At 42.3% G+C, this 17,474-nt stretch overlaps 1 long non-coding RNA gene across 1 annotated transcript; it reads right to left on the reverse strand.

The window, feature by feature from the left end:
* Nucleotides 1-4,874: 4,874 nt before the first annotated feature.
* Nucleotides 4,875-10,996, reverse strand: LOC142765390 (uncharacterized). The gene is made up of 3 exons (XR_012884222.1): nt 10,816-10,996; nt 6,061-6,163; nt 4,875-5,568 (listed from the first exon to the last, which is right to left on the reverse strand). It is a non-coding gene; the product is annotated as an uncharacterized LOC142765390 (long non-coding RNA).
* Nucleotides 10,997-17,474: the final 6,478 nt, after the last annotated feature.

The raw sequence follows: 17,474 nt of genomic DNA on the forward strand, positions 1-17,474 counted from the left end.
ATTTTATCAATGAAAAAAATATGTCATTGGATGATATAGTTGCGACAGACTTGTCTAATTGATTCCAGTCCCGTATTATTCTAGGAAAAAATGACTCTCTAAAGGAATGTGTTCTGCAGGGAAATTCCATAACCTTATTCTTATGGTCAATTCTATGGAAATAGTAATTAGGCGGCTCTATGTAAAGATGCCTATCAATGCCAACTTTTGAATGAAAGATGTTGTGGAAAACTTCAAGCGAAGTCTGCGTCTTCGACAATCTAGTGTATCACATTGCAATAATTCTTTCGCGAGCGTAGCACTGAACTCTCTGTCGTAACGTGCACAAACAAGTCGAGTGGCCAAGTTCTGCACACTTTCAAGTTTTTCTATGTCACATACTGTTGAGGGGTTCTAGACGACACACGCATAGTCAAGAATGAAACGCACATATGTTTTATAAAGCAATTCTTTAGTCGACATATTAAAGTTCTTTGCGTTACGGCGAAGGAACCCAAGCTCTTTCCCGGCCTTGCCTGTTACGTAGTCAACATGTCTATGCCAATTTAAGTTAGATGATAGGTGCACTCCTAAGCATTTGTATTCATTAACCTTACTTATAATGAGATTGTTAATTGTGTGCGATGTCTGAGACTGTAAATTCTTACGAGTAAACTCCATGTAAACTGTCTTAATCAAGTTCAACTGCATGTGCCATCGTGTACACCAATCACTGATTTTGGTCAAGTCTCTCAGAATGAACGCTTTGTCCCGCGAATCCGTAATTTTCCTATACAAAACACAGTCATCTGCGAACAACCGTATGTGGGATTCTACGCCTGCAGTTATGTCGTTGACGTAAATCAGAAATAAAAGTGGTCCCAGTATCGACCCTTGGGGGACGCCCGATTTTACCTGCGATGAGCACGAACTGGCACCATTAACGATTACAGTCTGCTATCTAGATAGATAGATAGCTAGATAGATAGATAGATAGATAGTATCTATCTATCTATCTATCTATCTATCTGTCTATCTATCTATCTATCTATCTATCTATCTATCTATCTATCTATCTATCTATCTATCTATCTATCTATCTATCTATCTATCTATCTATCTATCTATTCAGCCGCCTGCGATATTTAGCTCTCCTGGCCGTTTTGATAATGGGATCTATACCAAAATTAGTATGACATAACATGACTCCAGGTTGAGCATAAATGACATGTAACATAAACATCATGACATGTGTGTTACGAGTACTATGATTTACATTTCATGGCCTTTCTGTTTTGTGGTGTTTTCGTTCACATGACGTATTGAAAAACTGGTATGATATGACAAGACTGCATAGCGAATATAAGTGACAGACCCTAATGTGGAAATCATGACATGTATGTCCTGTAAGTCACGCTCATGGTACGCTCATGGTCGTTTCGCTAGCTTCATGTATACTAAATTACGTATTACGGGACGTGAATGGATGACGAAGGTATATGACTGGTCCAATTATGATAATCAAGAGATGCGTGTTATTTAAGAACATGGCAACATACCATGCTTATGATGCGCTCGCAGTCAATTTGCTACCTTCACATATAGCAAATTTTGCATTACGTGGCGCGAAGGAACGATGAAGGTAAACGACAAGCCTAAACATAATAATCATGACATGCATATCATGTAAAAGATGACTGCAAGCCTCGCTCATAGCGTGACCGCGGCTGTTTCGCTATCTTCACATATAGCAAATATGGTGTTACGTGACGTCCATATAAATCAAAGGTATATGACTGATGAAACCATGATAATAATGAAATGCATGTCATGTAAGAATATGACTATATACCACGCTCATTATACGCTCGCGGACTGTTAATAATTTGACCACGAAATATAAAAAAGCATGTATAGGCTATACGTAACACTATAAAGGTACTATTTACCTCTAATTAATGCTGATATATCGAAGTAGTACGATAGGAACGCAAGAAACAAAATAGGCACTTGCCTCTATTCCAGTTTCAATCAGGTAAGATCTCCCAAGGCATATGAAATTAGACATGGGAGATTGTTCATAAAAAGCCTATTGCCAGCTCAGCGAATATGTGCTCAATGCACTGGGAGGATGAATTATGAATGAAGTGCTAATTTTCCCAGGAGATTGAGTGTTAGAAGAACATTTCTTTGCAGACAAAACAACGCAGTATGACTGAATATTGTTTGAACCAATAAAAATTAGCCTTTAGTAGCTTTCGTGTAGTGCGGCGTACTAGCAAATCTAACATTAGTAAAATTGTAGTTCATATAACTTATGAAAGGCTAGATATCTCCAAAGAAAACATATATCTCTTTAATACTACTTGAAAAAAGGGGGACAGATGGGGAAATTTCCAATGCAAAAAAAGTCAGAGATCAGGATCGCTTTTTATTCTCCGAAATAATAAAATGCACTGACCACCAGAGGCTTGGAAGACAGGTGCGCAGAAATGAAGAGTGACGTGCTGTCGCGCTCCAAGATCAGCGCAGACATGGAGGTAGGCAACATGTACTGCAGGCTAGCCAACCTAATTGTGGCAGAGCAGGTGTTGCTTTTTGAATGGAGGGGACAAAGGTTCAATTGAAGATTTAGAAAAAATCTGAACGATCCCTAAGATGTTGTTCCTTGAAGTCTGCGACTCAATCAATGTCCAGATGCGCAACAGCAAGTCATGGAGCTGGCTGAATCATTTATTCGACGAGGGTGGCACAAGGTCCATTCAGAGACACACGCTCACCCAGCACAATGCTTCCAAATGCTGTACCAGGCACGATCTGATTGCCAACCTGATAAAGAAGCACCTGCCTGTGAAGAAAAGAGATGAGCAGGCCCAGTTTCCCGACGACTTCGGTCCGTCACGTTCGTAGTTGGACGAAGACTTCGCCGTGGCAGAAGTCAGACAAGCCATTCACGCAACCAACGGCTATAGTGTGCGCCGCGTTAAAACTACGCAGAATCTTGACGACCACTCTATCGAACACTTTACCGTGGTGATCAACGAGACGTGGAGAACCGACAGCGTGCCAAAACCATAGAAGACCGCAACTCGTTGGCAAGACTTACAACGTTGATAACCTCCGTCCCATCTCTTTCTTACGTATGGCGTTGAGAAAGAGGTAGAGTATGTCGTCCTCAGCAGACTAAGCAGATATATAGAAAACAACAACGTAGATACCCACAACACGATTGGTTTCCAAGCCGGCCAATTGACTCAAGACGCAATTACGATGTTAAAACGTCAGATAATGGACAGCAGTACTAGAGACACGAAGCCTTGCTCAGGTTTGACCACGAGAAGGCGTTTGACAGCGCTGTCCGTGCTGTTATTCAAGAAAAATGATAAGCCATTCCGATTCAACTGAAATCTTTATTTTTGGGTAAAGTCTAGAGTTGGTCACTTTGTGAACAAATGAGGGGAAAAAGAGACGTTTGTAGACCATAAAGCCTGTTCAGAATCCACAAGCACGATTTACTCGGTTGCATATTCTCCAAACTAAAGGGGCGGCGGCTACTGAACTTCAGTGGAGAAGAAGTCATAGCTTATTCGTTGTGTTTGTATTTATTAAGAGAGCTGTGTCTACATTTTGCGCATAACAGCGCAAGGAAGCTGTGCTTAAACTGGAGATGTGACCAGCTACCACTAGTTTGCCCATATACATTGTTACTAAGCTAGATTTTCACTTGCGAAAAACATTCATTATACAGTACGTCAGACTCGCAAAGGTAAGGATGAGAATTACAGGCCACGCTGGTAACAGACAAAGCAGAACCAGCAAAAAAAATTAAGTAGAAAACTGTCATTTTGTTAAGTTGCACATCGACACCGGAGGACCCCTCGCTATTCTACCTTAACCTGCCGGTAATCGAGAGGATGTTTGTATGCCTGTCTCTCTCTGCGGCCGCTTGAGTACGTGTATGCTGATTATTGTGATTCGTACAGCATATTTCGCTTCGTGCGTATTGTCTGTAATTATCAAAGTGCGCACTTGGCACAGAGCACACCGAACGCAACATGAGTGCACTCACATTGACCAGTGCCTTTTCTTAGTACTGCACACCCATGTTAAGAGCTTTTAAACAGGACGCCTACAGCGCCACTCAATATTTGTCGCAACAAGGTGGTCATAATTGAAAGAGCCTGTAGCCAACCTTGTTACACCAACAAGCGTGAAATTAGTTCTACAAATACCAGCAGTAAGCGCAGCACTTGCGTAACGAATCGCTGTGTTTGTTAGCGCCACCATGCATCGGCGGCAGCGCTATGACTACAAGCATCTCTCGCAACTTATACGGCGCACCACTTCAGGAAGAAATGTGAAAAATGGCTAACAGCACAGTTCGCTGCTTTCATCGCGCTATGGCTATGATGCAATAAAAAGATGGCATAATAGCTCTTGTTTCTGTCATAGATGGTTATAGTGGTGGTTAATTACCATCCATGCTTCAATACCTTCAAATGAAGTGTGAAACTACCTAGAATGTAGATGCCACACTATTAGCGTCTCTTTTCATTCCAACCGTACATTATATTGTAACAGTGACAGCAGTTGCACGTGTTGTTACCTTTTCACTTGCATAAATGTCAAGTGGACTGTAAAGGAACAATGCTTCACCGTCGCATTCAGTTTACCTGACTCATTTCACGATTGATCCGCAGGTTGCTAGCTGCCCCTCTACCTGCTCTGCTGATGTGCGTTGTTAGTTTCTTGTACTGTGGTTATGAAAATCCGTTGGCATTTTCTCCTGTGTGCACGCCATGTGAGGAAAGATTGATCTCCTCCATACGCGAGGAATCCAGCTTGATAACGTATAAGGTCCAGTAGTTCAGGGCAGCCCTATTTTGAGGCAATCATTCACGGCCCACTAAACATTTTTATTGAGCCAAATATTCTCTGCCAACAGTCATAATATTTATTTGAAATGTTCCATGTATGTTTATTCTGGCAAATCAAACTATCAAAACTCCTCGACACCAGGAGAATGAGTTACAGCTGAGACAAACCCTATTATGGGGTTCGAATCGATGATTGAGTGTAAATAAATAAAGAAATAGTGATTCCACAAGCGTTCTGTGACAGACGGCAGTACACTGCTCAAAAATGTAGTCGCAGCTCGGGCGATGTCACTAACACCCGTAACACCAACGTAAGTCCTTTCCGTTGCCAGTGGATGAGCATCCTGTAGTAACTCGAGCCTCATGGGGCTTCTAGTTAACCAAGAGTGCGTTTGGAGTGTCAGAGAGAACCTCGTTAACTGAGCTCCGACTGTCAAAGTTCCTTTCATTCCAGCGTACGTCATCCAGTTCATTACCACTTCAATGGGACCATCACTTACTATGTCCACTTCAAACATGGGATGGAAGCTGCTGCAATGCGGCAGCACTGGGCCATACTGGCGAAGTTGCTCGAGTCCGGTTACGTTGCAACATTCGATGAACAAAAGTCCTTCGTACAGGCTGATGCGTTGAACGTCGCGCTTGTACGTTGATATCTTGTTTAGAAAGTTTGTAATTGCATAATACATGTCCAGGTTTTCAATTTCACAGTCTGCAAGAAAGAAAAACATATAAATAATATTAGTAAATCATAATATTTAAATGAATATTTCTACAGATAATATTGTTCTTGAGGTACTGTTTACAGTTTACTTAAATAAAAATTTTGCAAAAAAGGTAAGTTAATTGTTTGTGGTACCTCGGGTTTCTTCTCTAAAACTTGATAACAGTTGCACATGCTACTCGAAAATAGCTAAATCACATCTAATCAACTTGTTTCGCTAAGTAACCTAAATATTATTCTATTCCCCATAACTTATTCTATTTTGAATGTAATCAGTTTTGTTTGTGGTTTTTCACAAGCTAGACAGCTACTGACGTTTTGAAATATTGGTATTTTTATTTCAAAGGCATTCCTCTGTTATAAATTTCTAAAGTTTTATTTTGATGGCATTTGCATGGCCTTGAGAAAAAAATCAATATTCTATCAAGAGTAGCGATGCGAGTATGTTGTCGCCCACATTAGAAAGTATATTCTACCAACCTTTTTCTTTTGGTGTGGGGGCTACGATGACCATAATGGAGCAGACGAATACCGAGGCAGTTAAAGTTTGCATACCGCTTTCGTGGTCCTGAAGAATGATTGCCTGTAAAGAAACAGTAAGTACTGTAAATAAATATAACAGTGGACTCAACAAATTCAAGCAAGTTGTTAGATATCTTATAAGGATGATAGTTTTTCTTGGAATACGTCGAAGCAGGAATTTCGTTTTGCCTCTCTGTGCGTCTGCCTCTGTCTGTCGTTCAATTCAGCCATCAGAGCGAAAATATAACCCCTCGCATAGCGATCACCCATTTTGATCTCTTGGATGCTTTCATACTAGTGAACATTTTCAGTCAAAAAGCAAATAATGCGCATACATGGGAGCAACATCTACACGTAAGTATTAGGTAGTATGTTACTACGTTTTTAAAACCCACTGCGGCCACGACTCCATTTCGCGACGTGCGCCCCGCCGCGGTGGTCCACTGGCTAAGGTAGTCGGCTGCTTACACGTAGGTCGCGGGATCGAATCCCGGCTATGGCGGCTGTTTTTCTGATGGAGGCGGGAATGTTGTAGGCCCGTGTGCTCAGATTTGGGTGCACGTTGAAGAACTCCAGGTGGTCGAAATTTCCTGAGCCTTCCACTAGAGCGTCTTTCATAATCATATGGTGATCTTGGGACGTTAAAGCCCACATCATCATCATAATCAGCCTGACTACGTCCACTGCAGGACAAAGGCCTCTCCCATGTTCCGCCAGTTAACCAGGTCCTGTGCTTGCTGGTGCCAATTTATACCCGCAAACTTCTTAATCTCATCTGCCCACCTAATCTTCCGTCTCCCCCTAACCCGCTTCCCTTCTCTGGGGATCCAGTCAGTTACCCTTAATGACCAGCGGTTATCCTGTCTACGTGCTACATGCCCTGCCCATGTCCATTTCTTCTTCTTGATTTCAGCTATGATATCCTTCACCCCCGTTTGTTCCCTAATCCATTCTGCTCTCTTCTTGTCTCTTAAGGTTACACCTACCATTTTTCTTCCCATTGCTCGCTGCGTCGTCCTCAATTTAAGCTGAACCCTCTTTGTAAGTCTCCAGGTTTCTGCTCCGTAGCTAAGTACCGGCAAGATACAGCTGTTATATACCTTCCTCTTGAGGGATAGTGGCAATCTACCTGTCATAATTTGAGAGTGCTTGCCGAAGGTGCTCCACCCCATTCTTATTCCTCTAGTTACTTCAATCTCGTGGTTCGGCTCTGCGGTTATTACCTGCCCTAAGTAGACATAGTCTTTTACAACTTCAAGTGCACTATTACCTATCTCGAAGCGCTGCTCCTTGCCGAGGTTGTTGTACATTACTTTCGTTTTCTGCAGATTAATTTTAAGACCCACTTTTCTGCTCTCCTTGTCTAACTCCGTAATCATGAGTTGCAATTCGTCCCCTGAGTTACTCGGCAATGCAATGTCATCGGCGAAGCGCAGGTTACTAAGGTACTCTCCATTAACGCCTATCCCTAACTGTTCCCATTCTAGGCTTCTGAAAACCTCCTGTAAGCACGCGCTAAATAGCATTGAGGAAATTGTGTCCCCCTGCCTTACACCCTTCTTGATTGGTAGTCTGTTGCTTTCTTTATGAAGCACTATGGTAGCAGTTGATCCCCTGTAGATTTCTTCGAGAATGTTTATATATACTTCATTTAGGCCCTGATTCCGATGTGTTTGCATGACGGCTGATATTTCTACTGAATGAAACGCCTTCTCGTAATCTATGAAGGCTATGTATAGTGGTTGGTTATACTCTGAGCATTCTATATTACCTGATTGATAGTATGTATGTGGTCAATTGTTGAGTAGCCTGTTCGAAATCCTGCTTGTTCCATGGTTGATTGAATTCTAATGTTTTCTTTACTCTGTTAGCAATTACCTTTGTAAATAGCTTGTATACTACAGAGAGCAAGCTGATCGGCCTGTAATTCTTCAAGTCCTTGTCATCTCCTTTCTTATGTATTAAGATGATGTTAGCGTTCTTCCAAGACTCTGGTACCCTTCCCGTCAGGAGACACCTCGTAAACAGTGTGGCTAGTTTTTCTAACACAATCTGTCCATCTTTCAGCAGGTCTGATGTTACCTGATCCTCACCAGCAGCTTTGCCTCTTTGCATGCTCTCCAAAGCTTTTCTGACTTCTTCTATCATTACTGGCGGGGTGTAATCTAGGTTACTACTAGTTCTTATAGTATTAAGGTCGTGGTTGTCTCGGCTACTGTACAGATCTCTGTAAAACTCCTCCGCTATTTTAACTATCCTATTCATATTGGTAGTTAGTTTGCCTTCTTTGTCCCTTAGCGCATACATCCGACTTTTCCCTATCCCAAGTTTTCTCTTCAATGCTTTGACACTTCCTCCGTTTTTCAGAGCGTGTTCAATTCTCTCCATGTTATATCTTCTTACATCGCATACCTTACGTCTATTAATCAACTTCGAAAGCTCTGCCAGTTCTATTTTGTCTGTTGTACTTGACACTTTCATGATTTGACGCTTCTTAATTAGGTTCTTTGTATCCTGGAAAAGCTTGCCAGTGTCCTGTCTTACTACCCTGCCTCCAACTTCCACTGCCCACTCCGTAATGATACTTGTCAGATTATCATTCATTGTATCTACGCTAAGGTTGGTTTCCTCACTAAGAGCCGAGTACCTGTTCTGCAGCGACACTCTGAATTCCTGTACTTTCCCTCTCAGTGCTAGCTGATTGATTGGCTTCTTGCGTATCAGTTTCTGTCGTTCCTTCTTTAAGTCTAGGCGAATTCGAGACCGTACCATTCTATGGTCACTGCATCGTACCTTGCCAATCACTTCCACATCCTGCACGATTCCAGGGTGTGCACTCATTATAAAGTCTATTTCGTTCTTATTTTCGCCCACATATCAATCAACAAATTTCATCACGCGCGGGTGAGCAGTCAAGTACTCCAGCCAGTAGAACACCGTGGCAGCTCCCCTTGATAATTCCTCGTAAACGAGTTTCAATGGATGGCGCTTAACTGTATACAATGGACGCTAACCCAACGTGATGCCCGTATGATTGGAGTATATATATGTAATGCACAAAAATTGAGATTTCCAGTTTTGGGACCACAATTGACGTTTCATTAACATTACGCCTGCATAGGATCTTTTTTATAAATGGTTCCGAGACCTTGCGTGACTCTGTGGTGGAACACTTGTCTGCCACGAAGAACGCTTTGACTCTATTCCTGCTGGGACCATAATTTTTGCATTCGTGAGCTCAACGCTTCCGATATTGGTCTTTTGTAACGCTCTCGCATTTATGTTAACAATTTCTGCCCTCATCGCTCCTCGGTGGATATAAACTGGCAGACACTTTTCACGCAAACCGGCATGCCACGGCCTATGGCATACGAATATATGCCACAGCCACACGTGCCTGGAGGAAAGAATGTTACATCGTACGCGACGGAATTCTACATTATTCATGTCATATCCGGGCTTTATTATTATTGAACTGCTCTTACCCTCCCACGCTAACTTTGATCTACCCTAAGTTTAGGAGATGATCCCGAGAGCATCCAGAGGTAGGTGGACAGACAGACAGATAGATAGATAGATAGATAGATAGATAGGTAGATAGATAGATAGATAGATAGATAGATAGATACAAAGAAAACTAATAGCGTCTTCTGTATTAGCAAAATGGCACCACTCGCGACCCCGCGTTCAAAGACGAGGGGCAGGCTTTTTTCCCTAGTTTACTACTCTTCCCACGCGGAATTCATGCACTTCAATTCCTAAAAGTACCTGAGCAATCAGACCACTAAGCGCTACAGCCTATGAAGGTTTACGCACTTTTCGGATGCACACTGTTATCACCGCTTGTGAAGTTTTAAACACACAAAATAACGTGTGATTTTTCATTAAGCTCAATATTCATGCGAGACAAGGAAGAGCGGATGGGTGTCTGCACAGTAAAGCAGTGTAGGAAGAGCCAGAGTAGGGGGTAGTTGGTTGTACATGGTTGACACTCACGGCGCGCTACAATTGATCCCTAAAAGACATACTGTAGCACAAGTAGGTGCGTGTGTGTCCTACTCGTGTGTCCTACTCGTGTGCGTCCTACTTGTGCTATACAGTGTGTCTTTTAGTGTTCGATGCTTGCGCGCGTGAGTGTCAACAATGTAGGAAACAAATCGCGTTTGATAATTGGCGTATATGAACCTATCGAGAGCACGTACACAATTGACGTCCAGGGAACTGTCTTGTCTGCGTCACAGAAGTGAGAAAGAAGGACAAGACATGTCAATATTGGGCTTGTTTTTTTTAAGTTTTTTGTAGCTTATGAGCCTGGTGAGTGGCCCTTTAAAATAAAGCGGCCAGAAACAACAACACTCGGCCCACCCTAAGTGGGAGAACCCCGTATAAGTGTACCACAAAGTGGTTTCAGCTGCTTATTATCGGAACATGCTCATTAATGGAAAGTTCCGTAAAAGAAGTTTGAAGCATTTCCCACCAGATAATTTATGACGATAGCCATGCCTGCGTTCGTGCAAACACTGTGTCCTGTGAAACCCATAATTTCGCGAGACATAATGTCGCATTTTTGTCAGCACTCCTTCGAAAAGTGCTTAGGAGCACGTTCGTATGCACTCACGCATTGAACATTTCTGCTTTTGAGGAGAGACCAGTTAGGTTATAACTCTGTGTTCTAATAGGTGATAATCTAGAATATGCACGTGCAAAACTCACTTGTGAAGGGTCCTTGTACACGCTCGGAGGTCTGGTAAGCCACACTTCGAGTATAGATACTCGGAATTTTCGCTTCCGCTTGCTACTCTACAACTAAAGAGAGTGCTCTCTTCTGCAGACCTGCAAAGCCAAAGCCAGACTGATCTGATGGTCAAGTCCACATGTGTGACTAACCTGTAACCGCCACCCTGCAATAAGGTCGTGTTCGCGACCAGGATGCCCCAAACAAAAACAGGCGCAGTCACAACATTGACACGCACCACGTTTGCACAACAGTTGCTCGGTTCGGTTTTAAAAGCGGGCTGATTTCATAGCGTCACGGGGTCTTTCGAACTTGAAGCTTGTCGTTGCTGATGGTTTTCGGTGGTGGTGTAGCGTGCTGAAACTGCAGCGCTGATGGATGTCCACATATTGGGCCGTCGAAAGTGCGCCGCGCGGATGCGTACTTGTCCGTATCGTTTTACAATATAGAATGCTCACTCGATCGGTGGCTTGTCGCTCGTCAGCCATTTTTGATTTAGCAATGTGGCCTTTTACCGATATGATTTACCATTTCACGTTACCGCTATTCTTTGTGTAAATGTTAGTTCATAACTGCCGTTGTCGTGGATAGCTATTAACTTTCGGCGTTGTTAAGATTGTGGATGAAGATGTGAATTCCGGAATAGAGAACATTTGGGTAGAAACATTGCGGAATTGGGTGAAAAAGTGAAAGAAAGAAAGAAAAAGAAAGAAAGAAAGAAAGGAAGAAAGAAAGAGGGAAAGAAAGAAAGAAACAAAGAAAGAAAGAAAGAAAGAAAGAAAGAAAGAAAGAAAGAAAGAACCAGTGTTCCTCACTCGCTTCTATGGCCGCTATAGCGGCGCCTACACACCCTTCCACGTTCAAATGCAGGTATATGCCCCATAACTTGTATACCGAGTTTACCGCCGCTGTAGCTCAGCTGCTAGAGCATCGGACGCCTTGTTCTAGAGTCACAAGTTCACTTCCTCCCAACAGAAAGTTATTTTGTGTCAACTTTCTTTCTTCACATTTATATTAGAATAACTACTATTACCATCCTCAATATACACTGCATGGCATCACTATGTGTAACTTCTCACAAACTTACCACTTCTCTCTTACATACACAATGAGACACATCTGCATGCATAAACATTATTACTTTTACATATACTTTTTATTTTATTTATTTCAATATACTGCAGACCTTCTCGGTCGAAGCAGGAGTGGTATTGCATAAACTATCACAATTCTGTCAAAAGTGACGAACACACTAACAAACAGATGGTAGACTATCCCATGTTAACCACTATGGTGGCGTTTTTTGTGATAACACATTTTCGTGTCACTGCACGTTTCCTAAATTTATCACCTGAATACATGACATGCATTTTTATGCCAAAAGAAATTCAGCTGCAATTTACACTTTCCGTACGACATGTGAGCTTGATCGCCATAAAGAATAATATTTTTTTTTGTGGTTGGTGAACGTATAGCAACTGCCTGTACGTGTCAAAGTAATGCCCAATAAACGATGTGTTTACAAAACCCATAAAATGCATAACAAATATAATCTCAAGTTAACAATCTCTGGAGTAACACAAATGAAATAATTATTGTAACCATCTGTCCTCAATACGTTAATTACTAAAAATTTTGTTACACGAAGCTTGGCTCAACCTCTACATCATCTCACTTTTCTATTTTAAGATGACGGCACATTAATATTTCGCCGTTCAATTACGCTGTTCACTTGAATAGCCATATTTGTGCCAATCATACTTCCATTTCTCGACATCATGTGAGACGTTTCGGCACCATTTAAAAGATACAACGTTTGCTTGCTTAAAATGTAGATGTAGTCACTCACCTAGTCAAGGCGAAAAAAGAAAAGGCGTTCAGCGAACCACACAGGTTTTTTTCTTCACACTGTCTGCATCTTGTGAAACCACTAATTTGGCAAGATACATTGTCACTACTTTATTAGTACGAGTTCTAAAAGGGCTTTCGAGCACTTCAGTATGACCTGAGACAATCTAAATATTGCCGCTCTTCAGAAGTGACCGTGTAGTATGTAGGGATTAGGGTGTCTTCCGAAGAGAGTGAACGAGAAATCCGTAAGGCTCCATAAACGTCTCCGCGTTTTTTTCCCTTAATTTGATAAGTGTTTTCACACCCGCATCATAATACTTGACGAGACGACTCTTCGTAGATCTCTTGACTTAATATTTGCTTGTTTTTTTTGCAATTGAAAAGGAATAAAGAAAACTTTACATTAGCGCAACCCATTCGCAACCCTCACATCCAAAGCTTGAAGTAGTGTCGTTGGTCTTCTGGGTGGGAGCGCAATAGGCATTTAGAAATACTGCGTCGGCTTGCTTTCGCGCGAAATAAGAGTGTTCAGCGTAGCAGACCTGGCACATTTGCTAATATGTTGCAGCGATCCTCCTCCTATAAAGCGATCCTTTGACAACTGCCATGGTAAACAGGATGCGGCAGACAATAACAACCAGAGGCATAACTTTGTCCTTTGCGTCTCCGCTGCATCATATTTGTGCACGCTGTTTGGCTTGCTAGAAGAATACGAGCGTAATACTGTCCTTTTTTACTTTTTTTGCATTTTGACGAAGTTGAGTAACTACCACACTGCACGCAAGTTACCTGTGTCAATATTTTTCTTTGTTGGGTGACCCTTGACGAAAGCCTTCATGAAATTACAGAAATCAGCACGATTTTCAATTTCTTCTCTATGGTTTACATTGAAACACTTGGCTTTCAGAAAACAAAACAAAGACGTTGTTGCGGACAAGATGGCTGCACTTGTGAATTTTAATATAAAATATTCGCAGTTATCAGGCCAAAGTTATACGTTGAGAGATTAGGTTCGGCACATGGAATCAGTTTTCTGCGGGCGGATATTGCAGGCTGTTAATACGAATATATATACACGGGTGTTTCAACTTGACGTCTTTGACGGTCAAGAATTTGCCTGCCATGACATATTTCGAGATGTATAACCCCAATGAAGGTCCCAGTTATTTCAGCCTGAAGGACAATGAAATTCTGTATATTTTTTTGTGTGCGGCGTAGAAGCGAGAGTTATCATCACACAACATCCTGAACCTGCAGCAGTCAAGACACTTACTTTATGCTCACCACTTCTTCAAGCCTTCACAACGTTTGCTCGACAAGGACAATAACTAAAACCCTTGAATACTTTGAACACTTGAATAAACTTTGCGACAAACTAAATATGAAGCTGCGATACCAAACGAAAATGAGAGTAATATTTCTTTCGACGTCATGTGCGGCCACCTAGTACCTCTCTCAGCGTTAAACTACAATTTCTCGTTAAACTATAATTTTTCAGTAAAAACGTGTGTCAATGTCGATTTCGGTGCATTCACAGAACTCAGGATCTGTGCAGTTTTTAATTCCTCATCCGTTTCGCTTAACTTATTGGTCAATTTCTTATAAATGACAGACTGCTTTTAAGGGCGGAGCTCCTCAAGACCCCACGATGTCCACCGTCTCCCGTCTGTCCGTACCACGTCTTCATATGTCTGACATTTCTGAGTCATTTTCCATGTAACCTTCAACCTATAAGCAACAGAGGGCGTTGGTGGTAGCCGTTTTGCATGTAGCCTTCAACTTATAAGCAACACAGGGCGCTGTGGTTAATTTCAGATGTGATGGCGCTGCTGTCAACGCTCTATATATATAACCACGTTTCATAGCACACATTCTCTTCTCTCATATGGACGAAGACGAACGCAGGAAAGCGCGACGTGCTGAGTATCAGTGTCGCCGTCGACGGGAAGCTACCGCGGAGACAAAAGAAAAGGAAGCGGATGCAAAGCGGCGACGGTGACAACAAAGTTCCACACCACAGACTAGGGCTAAGGAAGCAAAGGCTAAGCGGGAAAAACGCCAAGCTGACGCGCAGTTGAGACAACTTGAAGCGGATGCAAGGCGGCTATACCGAAAAGAAAATTCTACACCAGAGACGATAGCTAATGAAGCTGTGATTACGAAGTAAAAACGTAACCCAGAACTCGCAACCTCATATCAGCTATAAAGAAGAATCACCGCTATATCCCAATCGGTCCCAGAATTATCTCTTTGAATAAAAAAATATATCAGTATCGCAACCAGAATCAGTCGCAGTACTATCTCAACTTTAATCACAATAATCACCTTCGAAAGCTCCGCCCAATAATTATCTTCAAGCAGCTTGAACTGCAGTGATTTTTTAACGCACTTGCTACTGTGCTACAACGCTATAGTTGTTAGGTTACATTAGCATTAAATATAGCATTCCTGAGTTGTGTGTCTGACTTCGGTGTCATAAAAGCGTTTTAATTACCATTGTGTGAGTGAGTGAGTTCGGTTTTCTGTAGGCTTGAACTCCATCCACATCAAATTATATCAATTACTGAAGTATTTCAAATACTTCGCGTCCCCTTTGGTGAAAGAGTCACTTTTTAGTGCTCGGTAGCAGATCGAAAAGTCGCGGGTTCGATGCCTGCCACAGCGGTCTCAATTCGATGGAGGCGGATTTCTAGAGGCCCGTGTGCTGTACGTGGTCAGTGTAAGTTAAAAAATACCAGACTGTCGAAATTTCCGGACCTCTCCACTACGGCAGCCCTCATAATCATATGGTGGCTTTGGCACGTAAAACCACAGATGTTATTACTTTCAAGAGTTTTGTGCGTCTGTCCATGAAAAGTCATTTCACCATCATTGTGGGTGAACCTTTGTCGCTCATGTTTTAAACAATGAAAGTTGCGCTAGACAAAAATAACGTATTTGAAACTCAAACCACACTCAACCAGCTAACAAATCATCGTTAATTGAAACTTGTACGTGGCTTGTTCGACTAGAATGCATCTTATATCAAAATGCATCACGCTTGCGGGAGTTATTAAATATAGGCTCCGCTATATTTTTCTACAACGCTCAATATTTACTCAGTTTTATGCTGATTTATTTATCGACACTGATTGTATTAAGGTTTTCTAATGAAGTTCCAAGCTTCGCGCTATTGTCTGCGTCACAACTGCAGCAGGTACATTGCAGCAGCAGTTCATTGATGTTACAGTGGTAATGTTCCTAGCCATACATCTGCCATTCGTCTGCACGCTCGTTCCCACAATACTTGCGAACATTTGCGTAAGCGCTTGTTGAAATTCTCAATTTAATATTTTCGCGATTGAATGATCAATCTGTATGAATCAGTCGCAGCATAGCAGACATCCGTGTTACACTAACCTCCGACATATTTTACGCATTACACGGACTATCGCGTACTGTATATTGGGCGGTGTTCGGTTTCACGAATACACAGGGTCAACGTGTCTCTGTGGCAAAGCTGAGGGCGGAGCTTAGTAGTCCTCTAATACTCATAGCCCGACAGGAGCAACACCAAAAAAAAAAAAAAAAAAGAGCGAGAATGGAGAAACGGGCTCGTTCCTCCTTCGGCGCAGCGACTTCCTCCCTTTCGGGCGCTTTACTCGTCGCACCCTCTCAAGGCAAGGACCAAACGAGCAACGTTCCTCATTCAGTGTTCAAGTTTCTCCTCAATCACGGGGGTCATGCGCGCGCGCATGCGCACGCTGAGCCTAGCCGGCCGCGGCCAGTCGCGAGCGGTTGCTTTTACTTAGGATTGATGCAAGCAATGCGGGAGTGACATTTTTTTATTGGTGTAGAGTAAAAGCCTCTCTTTTTTTATCGCCAGGCACTCGCACGATGTTCCGCACACCTCCGTGTGTGTCTCGTGTTGTTTCATACTAAAAATTTGTCACGAATACAAGGAGCTCTGCTTCCCAAGCAGTCTTGCTTTATCGATTGCCTTAAACTGTACACAAATAATGAATTTTTCCGGTGCTGACATACTTAGTAAACCCACGCATTTTTAGTTTCGCACGGCACCAACAGCCATAATGAATTCAATGAGATGCATAAAAACGCATCACACTTAATTTTTGCAACATTCTAGGAAACCTGATACCACTGTAAAGTCCATGCGTGAAAGCACGATCATATACAATTGATAGAGTTATACGTGCCGCTACTGCCATAAGGATGTTCTTTGCAGTTTACCGCCATTCGAATACGGCCGCCGTTGCTGGAAGTCAAACCTCCGTCCTGCAGCATAGTCACATGACACCCAATAAGGCTATGCTACCACGGCAGGTGAAAGCACAAAGGGAAACCTGCTGCGAAGTTTCACCGAGCATTTATTCACCAGAATGGGTTACAATTATCAGAAACGTTTTAAACGTAATCATAACTACACTTTTGTGAAAAGTAAACGAATAAATTTTGTCAGTTAAACCAAATTCTCAATCACATGCGTTTTGAACTATTCATGCCAGCACTGAGAGCTAAGACGGAATCGTGCACGCGTGCATGTGCCTTTCTCGTCCATGATTCTCCTTTGTCGTGAGAAACTCAACTTAAATGCACTTCTAGTAACAGCTGTGCACAGCAAGTAAGTACTAACGCTCACTCACCTTTGTGAAAAAAGTATTCCAAATCCAGAGTAACAGTAACCACCACAGTCACAGCGCTAACAACAAAATTGTGGCACGCACTATGACTGCAAGTTGACACGCGAGGCGAATTGCGAGAGGCATCTGAAGCAAAAAAGTATCTA

The sequence above is a fragment of the Rhipicephalus microplus genome, chromosome 6 (genome assembly GCF_043290135.1).
Source record: "Rhipicephalus microplus isolate Deutch F79 chromosome 6, USDA_Rmic, whole genome shotgun sequence".
Lineage (NCBI taxonomy): Eukaryota > Metazoa > Arthropoda > Arachnida > Ixodida > Ixodidae > Rhipicephalus > Rhipicephalus microplus.